General features: G+C 40.2%; 1 protein-coding gene across 8 annotated transcripts in view; it reads left to right on the top strand.

The window, feature by feature from the left end:
• DLGAP2 (DLG associated protein 2) overlaps positions 1-12,507 on the top strand; it is a 440,056-nt gene that overhangs the window by 75,879 nt on the left and 351,670 nt on the right. The window lies entirely within an intron of this gene.

Raw genomic sequence — 12,507 nt, 5'->3', positions numbered from 1 at the left:
CACTACAACCAAGCTCTTTCCCAGTCTTAACACAGAAGCTATTGGGGAGCTACAATACAGAGAAAGAAGTAGCCAGCAACAACTCGGGTATATTAGCAGGTATAAAGTTAATTGGAAGAAAGCAGTTACATTCTCTGTACAAGTGTTACTAACAAGATCATAAGGAGAAAAAGTGTGAAGATACTAATGACTGGGCAGGGAGCAGCATCATTCGCTTGGGAATGATGGGGCCTGTGACACAGCCTTGCTCACCTAGCTGCTGTTCCCAGCTTACCCAGCCTTGAGTCTTGGGAATACCTTTTAACCAGTCTTTGAATTAGAGGCCTTGAATAACCCATACCTTGGAAAATTTCATACTTTTATGACTCTTCCTGCACTGCTGAAGTGCCAACACTTACTCTCTCAGTGTCAGTACTGTGTATTTGTAAACTGGAGAGTAGAGCTGTACACATAAAGTACATTTGAACATGCATCACATTCTGCTAGTGTGATAATACTTCTGCTGCAGACTTTTATTTTCTGTTCTTACAACTTAGCTATGAAAACATTCCTTGCAGAACCTTTCAAAAAGGAAGATATAGAACTAATTCAGCTGCTAAGAAGCAATGCCATTTTGGAAAAAGACATGATATTTAACAGGTTTAGGTGTTTCAAGCATGGAAGGTTTAGGTTTTCAAATAGCTAAAGTAGCTACAAAATCTCAGACTCTGAGTTAGGTGCTTGCATTAAGGTTTTCTAATAGGTAATGATGTTTAATTTCTGAAGTGTTAATTTATATGTGGCTTTCTCTTACTCATATTTTTATTACTAAGCTAAAAATTTATATAGCATGCATTGGCATAATGTATGTTTATTATCGTGTTAGCTGGAATCCAGAACCTGTATTTGCCACATACTCCATGCACCAAGAGGCAAAAGATCCCAGATCAGATACCTTCGTTCTGTACATCTTTCTTGATTGCGATAAGCATCCTGAAGACTTTACTGATGTCCCTTCTTGGTTTCTTTCCATCTCCCATAAGTTAATGAGCCAGCAACAACTGGGGTACATTAGCAGGTATAAAGTTAATTGGAAGAGAGCAGTTACATGCTCTGTACAGGTGTTACTAACAAGATCATAAGGAGAAATAGTGTGAAGATACTAATGACTGGGCAGGGAGCAGCTTCCTCATTTCCTTGAATTATTTCCCCCTCTATTTCAAGCTCCAGCTGGGAAAAATAAGCCACCCTTTTTGATGTATGCCCACCAGCCTTTGTGCATGTATGCAGGCAGATGTAATTCCCTTTATAAATATTTCCATCCCCAGCCTACTGGAACTCCTCAGCTAAGTCAGTGATTTCTCTTGTAACTGCACGGTCACTTCTGTAAATCTCAAACAGATGCTAAGGATGCTCCTCCTTCCTCCTTAGTGAGGTTTTCACTTATAGTGATGGCTTAGAGAGATGTTCACACCATGTGAATGTTACACATTATAACCCTGAAATAACAATAGAAAGGTAGCCTTTAAGTATGAAAAATCTTGGCATTCCAAAACAAGCAAATAAACAGAAACAAACAAACAAAAGATGAGGGATGGAACTTCTATGAAATAGAGGATTCAGTAGGTGTTTGCTGATGGGGATTTTTAAATAAAATTTGTGCTTTTTAGTTTTGTTTTTTATTTCTAGTCCTTGAAATATAGACCTTTGTACAATACACGTGGGCTGTTTAGCTATAGATGCTTTCACATAATAAAAAGGGGAAATGAATGTGAAAGCTTTTGCTTTTGTGTATGCTGTGTTTAAGCAGTCTCAGACTAGATCACTGAGTTTGGAGTTCAGTTTCTTCTTGTGCCAGGTCTACCAGCATTGCGATCTAGCACTGTAAATCATCTTTGAGATGGGTACAAGTATACTTGGTGTAGAACAACAGATGAGTTAACAGTGGGAATCATTAACAGAGTTGCTCTGTGCACTTTTTACTATTGCGGTAGATGCTAAATGGACATTCTCATTCTGCAGAGATGCTGATGAGTGTTTGCATTGTCTACCACAGTTTTGCTCTTGATACACAATCATTAGTTTCCTATGATGAAAGAAAATTTCACAAGAAGCTTCTGTACTATTCTTTTTCATCAGAGCTGTGAGTTTAATATATTGTGGACTCTAAGTTTGGGCTCAGTTTTGCAGTGAAGATCCCAGAGAAAGCAACGAATCAATAGCCACTAACAGCTTCTGGTGTTGATTTGTTCTCTGATGCTTTAAGCTTGCATTTCCTTTCTGATGGTGAAGGAGAACATAGGCACAATAAAGCAGATTCACACACCTATCAGGCTTACTTGATTCTGATAAATAGCTCTGTTAGCCTTTAAATAACACCCTTAAAAAAAAAAAAAAGAAAAAAAAAGAAAGAAAGAAAAAAAAAAAAGAGAGAGATTTATACTGTCTCAAGTTTCTTCATCATCCATTTTCAGGTCAGCTCTTGTGTGCTGATATTGAACTTGCGCGAGACATTACATCCTTTATTATAATCATTTTGTTTTGTCCATTGCATTGGCTGAAATTACATTGACACAAAGTGGGACCAGTGTTCTGTTCTCTGCAAGGAATGAATAATATCTGCTTGAGAAACTGGTAATTGCTTTAGATACAAAGGCAGGAGTTTAATAATAACCAATCTGTTGTTTGGGTAAAGTATAGTGCAAGACAGTAATGTTTCATCCTTCCTTTGTTTGCTTTTCTTTCTGTTGCTTGAAAAACAAATATTGAACAGGAGAAAAATCTACGATGGTATTAAAAAGAAATATTGCATGAAACTTTACTAAATTGCATGAGGAAGTTAACATTGTTTTTTTAATTTTCCTTAATGATGTCTACACCTGGGTTGCCTTAGTAGATTTTAAAAGGCAAGTTTTGGTGATTTATATGACTTACAGCTTGCAAATGTATTGCTAACTTCTAGGGTTGGTGAGGTTTTATTTGTTGGTTTGTTTGCTTTTAATATATAAAATGCATCTATATGGACCGGCATCGGCTGGTTTGATTTCATGGGAGTAATTACAGAACAGTGTCTGACAGTCTGGCAGTTCCGTTACAAAAATAAGTTATTGTTTTTTGCTAATATGTCATTCCACCTGAACATTTTAAAATACATTTAATTGTGATGGATTTTTGCCTGGTGTGGTTAAGATGAAGAAGTCTTATCCCTGCCTTTTTCAGAAGATGAAATAAGATTATCAGCTGTTGCAATGAGAGAATATTTGCTAGGGTTGTATGTAATCCTTCTTAGAAGTCCTTTCCTAACTTGAGGTCATCCTTTTACTTTGAAAATGTGGCTATAGATTTTTAGGCAGCTCCTGCAGGTTTCACCTGCTGTCTGCTTGCTGAGTTCAACACAAGCGCTCTCATTCAGATGTTCAGCTGCAGGCTGCCTGCTGGTACTTTCCAGCCCTGTTTCCATGGAAATAGGAATTAGAGGGGTGAAAATAAAGCAAGAATAAGTATTTTCCTAATCTTCTACTTAATCCGGAATATCTCATACCTTGCCATCAAGGTTGTTTTGCCTTTAGTTGGACAGTCATGTGATGGTAACTTTTGCAAAAGAATAAATAAATGAATTGCTGTCACTTAGAGCTGTGGTGAGCAATACCTATTGCCATAACTCTGAAGAGGTATATGGGATCACCAGCATAGGATGAAGAAGGGAGAAATGAATTGGACTGCAAGGATAAACGGATGAAAGGATGTGAAGTGATATCCAGTGGCAGGGGTGATAAACTGTGACAGAAGTTCTTGTCAATTGTGGCTCATGTGATGACAGTGCTGACAGTAATTAATTAGAGAATGAACCTAAGGGAAGAAAACATCCTGGCCAGAGAAAATCTAATTTAAATGCTCCACTCCGAGTGTGAAACGAGGATATCCTCAGATGTATTCAGAACATAATTTGGAGTTCTCAAATCTCCTGAGAGATGCCTGCCCTCCAGTCTCTGTCCCCCTAGGCTACTTACTACTCAACAGAGTCAGGGCTGCAGAACAGAAGCTGTGTAGGTGGCTGTGTGGTGAGGTGAGCACCCCAGTAATTGTGTGCAGCCCTTATATCCACTCTTCTGCCCTTGCCCTCTGGGCTGAACTATTGCCCCTGTTCTGTGTTGGCCATTCCTTGGGAAGAATAGGTCTGGGGTCCTTGGGCTGTGTTTCTTATTCTGCCATCAGCAGTCTGTCATGCCAGCAGAGAAGTAGGAACGGGAGGTACTTAGCCTCTGCTGTGCCGAGGGAGGATCTGCTTTATGCACATCTGATCTGCTTTATGCACATTAGTCTGTATAGCCTGACCAGACTCTTTATTCAGCTTCTCTGGTCCTACCAATGAAAACTTTTCCTTATTCACATTTGATTCACCTGAATCTTCCTTGCTGCAGCTTGAGTTTATTAACTTGTTTGTATGATGGGTGCCTTCAGTTTCTCAGCTCCTTCCAGATACCCTTTCTATATCTGAAGATTGTTTATCCTGTCTTATCTCCCTTTAGATTCTATTGTCTAGGTTAACAAATTCCACTCTTCTTCTCTTCCATATGTATTACATTACCATACATCTGAAACTGACATGTTTTAAATGTAACGTTTATTTCAGTGAGTGCTTTCATCCCCACCTGGATTTGTTTAGGAAAGTTAACAGAGTGTAGCAGTTCTCTAAATATGATGTGATCACTTATTAGCTAATGTAATCCCCCCTGTGGCTCAAGTGGTAGAAGTGCCGCTCTGCTACACAGAAGCTCGAATCCCGGGGGTTGGACTCGATGATCTCCAAGGTCCCTTCCAACCCGCACGAAACTATGAAACTATGAAACTATGAAACTATGTATAATATTCAATTTTTACACTGAATAAACTTTCATATTACATTCTGTCTCTGTCCTTTCTTCTTCCAGAAGACCTGATTGACTTGTCTGAGCAGAAGGTTTGAGTAAAGATACTAAACATTTTTATTGTAATATTCCTGAGCGGGCTGGGTTTCACCTGTGTCTTTATGGATTCTTTCTTTAATTTATTTAATCTGAGAGTGGTGAGATGCTGGAACAGGCTGTCCAGAGAGGTTGTGGATTCCCCATCCCTGGAATTGTTGAAGGCCAGGTTGGATGGGGCCCTGGGCAGCCTGGTCTAGGATTAAGTGTGGAGGCTGGTGGCCCTGCCTGTGCTGGGGGAGTTGGAGATCCGTGATCCTTGAGGTCCCTTTCAACCCGAGCCATTCTGTGCTTCTCTTCCTGTCAGCCACCCAACAAGATCAATATGAGTCTATTACCTGGACTTTGGTCCCGAGTCAGTGTTTTCTTCTAGCTTTTCTGATATGTACAGATCAGCAGCACATGAAACGTGGCCATAAGGGGCCACTGTGTTTTTTTTTCAATTTCTCTCAGCGATTCAGAATCCAGATGACAAGGAACTGACCAAAGCTGTCAGCTTTTCAATAGAGATAATTTGCAGTGAAGTAAAGATAGAACCAGAGAGCTGTGTAAGAAATCATCTTTTAATTTTAGTTTCTATCCTGTGGGTTGGTTTGGATTTCTTAGTATTGTTAGATGTCTAGCCAGAATACAGAATGACACACTTGTAGTCTCAAGCCAGCCAGGAGTCTGCCTTGTCTTATTTGATTTGGCTCTACTTAGGACTATCTAGTTTAATCCACTAAAATCTAGTCTCTGTGCCATTGCAGAATTACATGCAGTTTGGGGTAGATGCAAATTTCAAAGGTGGACAGAACTATTATCTCAAGGTCAGTAGGAAGTCCACCTTCAACATCTTCAGTACTTCAAATTCTTTAATATCTTCAGTACTTCAATATTTTCAGTACCTCTTGGTGTAGAGTTAATTAGGATTTGCTGTTCCATAAACAATAATTGATTAGGTAAGGATGTTCTGGATATATGTGAGGGTGGAACTGTTTGAAGACTCCAGCTGGTGCAGATCTCTATACCATTTTGCTAATGAAACCGATTGCGTAGCTTTAGCACATGGCTCCCGTACTTCAGTCTTTGCTCTGTATCCTAGTTGGTTGCGAGTTGTTTTTGGATTTCAGCATTCTCCACTATGCCCAGTTCCTCCTTCCATCCCTCTCCTGATGGGAAGTTGTGGTTGTGTTTCACCCAGAACTGTGTCATCTCTAAACCAAAACTGAGCAAGAGAGTTCACTGATGTTTGGCTACTGTATGAAATATTCCAAGATTAGTTAAATGAGCTTCCTCAACAGGCAAGACTCACTAACCCTTCTGCTCTGGGGACTAAATTTAAACCACGAGCTCTTGAATACCAATTTGACAACGATCTCAGCCTCATGTGCCTTGACAGGGATGTGTGTGGGCGAGCAGGGGCTGAAGAAGGGACTCTAAGTCAGTAAAGCATACTTCTAGAGACAGAAATGTGAGTGGGCATATGTGTTTGCAATGTCTTTGTCTAGCATCAGAAGAGCTTTGCTGGCTGAAGGTGTGTAGGAAGGAAATTCTCTCCAGAAAACAGCATCTCTTACAAGAAAGCTTACTTGACCATTATTTTTGAGATGTTTTGTAAAGCACTCTCAATGTGTACAGCTCAGTTACCAAAGGAAGAGATAATAAACATACAGCATGAGCAGCAGAATCTGCATGCAGCCCTGATAACCAGTCATGTTAGTAATGCGGCTTAGCATTGCTAAATGAAGGCAGTATGTGGAATGACTGATATCTGTATGCCAGGAGTTGAGATTTTTATTTTTAAGTGCTTCCATCTATTTGTGAAATGGTTGCCCAGGCAGTATATAAATCACGTGGACTGAGGGGGTGTGTATGTGAGTGTACAATGCACGGGCATTCTCCTGCAGAGGAATAAAGTTTTGAAGTCCACTGCCAAAATGTATGACTTTACCAACACAGTGCGCAGTGTGTGGGTAGAGGTAAAGAGCATGTAATTCAGCAGAGAAATCAAAAGACAGAAATTTTTACTCATTCTGTAAGGCAAAATGTGTCTCTGAAGAAGCTAAAATGTTAGTACTGTTTTGTAGAACAACTACCAATTAATGGTGAGGAGCACAGGGAATTCATAAAGGTCTCAGAAGAATCTGGCTGTAATACCGGAGGAGTCTTGGATTCATTGCTTTCATATATATGCAGTAGACCACACTGGGATTTCATTCCCATTAGAGGATCTGGCTTTGATTGCAGGCCATAAGAAACCACCCCCTCACCTTTTGAAGGGCCTCAGTGCCTACACAGAGTTATCTCTGTTATTCAGTACTGTCTTGTCTCATTCCAGCCATGGTGAGACAACTCTGCAAGAAGAAGAGACCTCATGACTGGTTCATGTAAATCATTTTTATTTGCTGACAGCTTCTTATCATGTTGATTATATTCCTTTTTTCTCCCTTTGAATTACAATTCAGTCATATAAGTATTTAGGAGTTAAAATGCTTCCTTTTGTTACCTGGGAAGTGTCCCGGTTCTGAGTGGAGGAAATGTGATGGAAGCAGCACTGCAAGTGACTGTCACAGTCTTTGTCCGCAGTCACTTCATTTCTATCATAATCTCCATTATTTGTGTAATAAAATCTTCATGATTCTGAAGTTAAAGAGTTGTTTTTTGTTTGCTTGTTTGTTTCTTTTTCCAAGAGACATGAGAATAATAGATATTGACATAGATTTTTTCTTGCAAAATAAACAACAACAAAAAAAGTTGTAAAAAAATGAGAGATTGAGCTCACAACTACCTCCAAAAATCACCAAGAAACTCATGTTTGCTTTTTTGTCCTGTCTTCTACCCCCATTTTTACTAGAAGATGGGGAGGATATGGGGAATTGAATCCGCTGAGATGCTCAGTGTTAGGTAACTTTTATTTTCACAAGACGCCTGAGCGATCCTTGTGTTCTCTAAGGCATGCTGCTCTATTTGGAGCAGTCTGCCACATGCTTAGGACTTGTATTTAACTCCCCAGGATTAAATAACAGGCTTAAAAAGCTGTAGCATATAAGCCTCTCCACGACAAAAACATGAGAGCTGTCTTATCTTCCAGTTATGTGCTTTCCAGAAAAAGACACCCTGCATGCACTGATGCACTTCCTCCAGATCTCTTACTTTATTAATGCACAATTTTTCTCGTCCTCCTTACTTCTTCTTGTATTATCCGATGGGGTGGGAGTACTAAAACATACATTTTGTTTTGAAAACATCTGAGCCATTCATGCTTTCCATTTAAAGATAAACTACAGTGATATTCTCTGTGCTTAAAAAGGTTATTCTAAGCTAGAATGGTTTTATTTGTAGTAATGCTGCATGACGTGGTTCTCCTGTCTTTTGAGATAGTATAACATAATAGGCACTATAAATAACAGCTGCTAATGTCTACAATTGTGTACAACAGGCAGTAATTTAACCACTTGTCTCCTTTCTGTCATGATGGGAAATATCAAATGTTTCTGCACCAGTAATGCCTATGATCCCTAAAGCTGTTAGTGGTGGTTATTGTAGAAGTATATCACCGGTGGCAGCACTGCAGCCTCTGCCCTTGAGATTAAAACATGGAGAATGTTTCAACGTGCATATTTTAGGCGTCTTGATGTGACTCTGCATTGGATCAGACACTGGCCATACCTCCTGAGGATCTCTCCCAAACTGCCAGCCAAGGGGAGGAATGCTTCTGAGCTGAAGGGAAAAGCAGGTGAAGTGCTCAGGAACAGGCAAAAGCATTCTGTTAAGCTTATCTTCCATGTGGCAAGGGTCACTGGGGCAGAGAAGTGGCAGAGGAGGAGAAGGTGAAGGCATTTCACCATAGAGGAAAGTGGCATCTCAGTATACCTCTGTGAAAGTAATTCTTCAAGTCTGGGTACACATTGACACTTGTAGGTGATGTTGACTATATTTATATATATTAGTTTGCTAGACTTCAGCAGATAACTGCTTAAGTGAGGAAATGTGAATTTGTAGTTGATGAAGCTGCTGTGAACAAGCAAAGAACAAGAGTCCCCCAGGTGTCCCCCACGTGTTACTTGTACGTGGCTTCAAATCAAGGAAGAAGCAATAGGGAAGAGGGCAGCAGGGAGAAAAGATGAGAAGTGTGGCTCATAATTGTTCGCATCTGACAGCAAACCCTGGGGATGAATCACTGAAGATTTTCAGTGGTATATTTAGGAAGTTTAAACTTACCAAGGAGTAATGATGGCATGACAAAAAGCCATGGGGGCATTTGCAGGCTGTGTTACATTATACAATGGCTTCTCGAGTGTCCTTTGTAAACTGAGGACTGATCCTCTGTACTGTGCTATTAAAACTTCTTGGGAGCCAGGAGCCTCCATACTGAACATAGGCAGAACAATGCTGGAGGCTTCAGCTGACAGAACTTCAATTCATGAACCACCTTCACAAATATATTTGGAAATTGTGAGTCACAGGAATCAGCCCACAAGGCATAAGAAATTACATCATGGTTAAACTGTAGGTGATTATAAATGTAAGGGGTAAGATATCATATAAGCTGAAGGGAAAGGAAAGCATATTTGAAAATGCTTCAGTACTGATTGCTACTGCACTTGTTTGTAGGGCAATTGGAGACTACAATAGGAAATTGAAAAACCTAAAGAGGTAGAACAAGCATGATGTGGACTGTTATTAATGTATGTTAAATGATCTTTCTCTTATTGCTATAAAGACTTAGAAATCCTGTACAGTCATGAGCTCCTCTGCATTAGGACTACTGATCCATGCTTCATACACCTGAATATAAATCTTACTGATGCCTTCTGTGTACACTAAATATATGTTAAAATGATTCTTTTAAAAAGATCGTTAGAATTCATTGCCCAGTGCTGAAATTTCCTAACTCTTTTCAGTTTCTATGGAAACTGGAATAATAAGAAGACACAATAAACAGATGCACTCACATAAGCCTCCACTTCTGTAGGACATCCATTTTATTAATATGTGTCCAAATTATTCTAGTGACAGGTATTATGCATTTGATCATGCATACAGTAATGTATCTATTTCCTTTTGACTGAAGACTTATCTTCTAGCTTTGAGGGCTGTTACTTTGGTCTTCAGTCATTTTTCTGAACCATGGGTGGGGTGGTATGTGCCAGCACTTAGTGCACTGCTGCTCATAACACTTAGCTCATAAGGGAGTAGTAGGTGCTTAATAATGTTTAAAATGCTTCAGATGTGCGAAAATCTTAAAATGCAGAAGTAGACTAATTATTAGCTAATACAGAAAATCAGAATTTCCTTTGGATGGGATTCTTTTGAACTTGCTTGTACGGCATGGTTTTCTATGGGCCTAGCTGGCAAAGAGTAGCCTGCTGCTTCTAAGGGTAACCAACATGCCTTTTGTGGAATAAATTACATTTCAAAAAGTGGAGTGTTATCAGATGGAACCATGCTCAGTTTCAGTCCTTGACAGTTTTTTTGTGCAGCACTGAGAGCTCTCCTTTGCAGAACCAGCAGGCTGCAGGAGCACAGAGCATATCCCTGACACACTGAGGACCGTGCTTCTTGCAAGCACAGCTTCTGAACCAGGGAGTTCAGGCTGAGGAGGCAAATTTTTGTACTGTAAGAGGCCATGCTTTTTACATATTGCCTCAAAAGTTTGCTGAAATGGACAAGTTCAGGCAAGTCCTGACCACGGTTCCAGTACTTCCTTTGTCTGAGACACTCAGAAGGACAAGCCCTGGGCAGGGGATGAGAAATCCTTTGTCTGAGGGTAAGAGATGGACAAGTCCAGGGGCAACAAGAGAGAGATAAAATGCAGATGAACGGCCCTAAAGTGGTCTTTTGTGTGGGCTTATCTCAAGGAAGATGGCAATCACTGAGGTACTCACATGACTCAGACCGAAGCTTCCAGGAATATCTCAATGGCTGGAAAGAAGTAGGATAAAAAGGGCACAGACAAACCACAAAATTAGGTTTTCTGATATCAAATGCCTCACTATGGAAACAAGGATGTTTTCTGACATTGGATGCCTCACTACGTGAACACCTGCATGCTGAAGAAGATGCCTGCATGCTGAAGAACTTCTAGGTTTCTGGCCTCAGATTCCTCAATTGTCGTCCTGCTGTTGCCAACGGACTCTCCTGGGCTTGCTGGTCAAAACACTGCTTGAGGCTCTGCTTCATGAGACCTCGCTACTCCATGAGACTCCGCTGCTCCTTTCCACTGATCTGCTGCTTTTGGCCTGCCACTCTACTGCTGCTCTCCCCTACGCCTCTTTCGCCTCAGACCAACGAAATAACATGCAACGGGATGCTGCTGCATCCAGGTGGTTACTATTCCCTGCTTTCACGCAATTCTTGCCCCTTTTTCCTACCTTTTCTATTGCCCACTTTCCCATCCCCATCACCCTAATTTTGGTATTCGCTGCTCTCCCTTCCCCATCCACTCAGCTATTATTTCTAATAAAATGGTCGGATCAACATTTGAATGTTTTTCTTCTTAATCTCACGCCAGGAATAACATTCCAAAAGAACCTTGCCTCACTCCTAAATTGGAGCGAGACATGTACTCACTGTTGATGCCGTGAACTCCTCACAAGATCACTGATCTCACCTTAGGTTTTCGAAATGAGCCTTTCTACTGCGTAACAAGATTTACTACTGCTGAAATAGGTATTCAGATTTAAAAAAAACGATGGTAAAAGAATTCAATTGACTTAGCGAAATATAGTAAGAGATGGGGTTAGACTGGATGGACAATACTATATAAAAAAGAATGAAATTAAAATATGCTATGGCCAATGTATAGTGCTTAATTCACTGGAGATCTGCTGTACTAAATGTTTGCCAGAGTCAATTGCTGATTTTATTTAGCGATAGTTGCTTTTAAAAATGTAAGAGTTAAATTGACAGGGATGCTGGGGCTAAGGAAGGAAAATGCTCAAATAATCCTTTCCTAAGGATCATCAAATCACATCTTGAATTCCTTGCTGTTCTCCTGGTGGTGGTGGGGAAACACCAAAAGCCGAACTTGTAAGTTTCTCTTTTTAGATGCTTTAGCACTGTTCTGCTTATTACTGTTGGTGCAAGGCATGAGATAACCTGATTCAGCAACCTTTGGGATTTTGGATACAGTGGTGTCAAATGGTGATCCTCAAAGGCACAGAATGCTTTGATATCCAAAAAAAGGCTAAGCCGTTGGATGGGATTATAAATAGGTATTTGTATTAGCCCTTGCAAAAACATCTGTCTTATCTGTCTTGATATCATCCAAGTGAGCAAGTGCTGACATGTTCTACCAGCACCAGTTCGGGGAGAGCAGTGCTGTGAGGGAGTCCCCGTGCTTAGACAAACTTCTTCATAACTGCTGGACTCAAGGTGCTAATAAAGGCACACAGTCAGTAGAGGCAGAGAAGATGGATTAGAAGGAGGTAATATTATTTTTATTATTATTTTCCATGCAGTGTAGACTGTAAGCCTTTGATATGATTGTCTTTCCATTTCTTGTGTTTACTTGAAACAAAAGAGATTGCATCATCCTCTTTTTTTTTTTTTTTTTTTTGGTCTTGATTGAACTTCTTGT

Source organism: Coturnix japonica, chromosome 3 (assembly GCF_054131305.1).
Source record: "Coturnix japonica strain WE chromosome 3, WE-NBRP24, whole genome shotgun sequence".
Lineage (NCBI taxonomy): Eukaryota > Metazoa > Chordata > Aves > Galliformes > Phasianidae > Coturnix > Coturnix japonica.
This window is presented reverse-complemented; position numbering and strand designations above follow the sequence as displayed.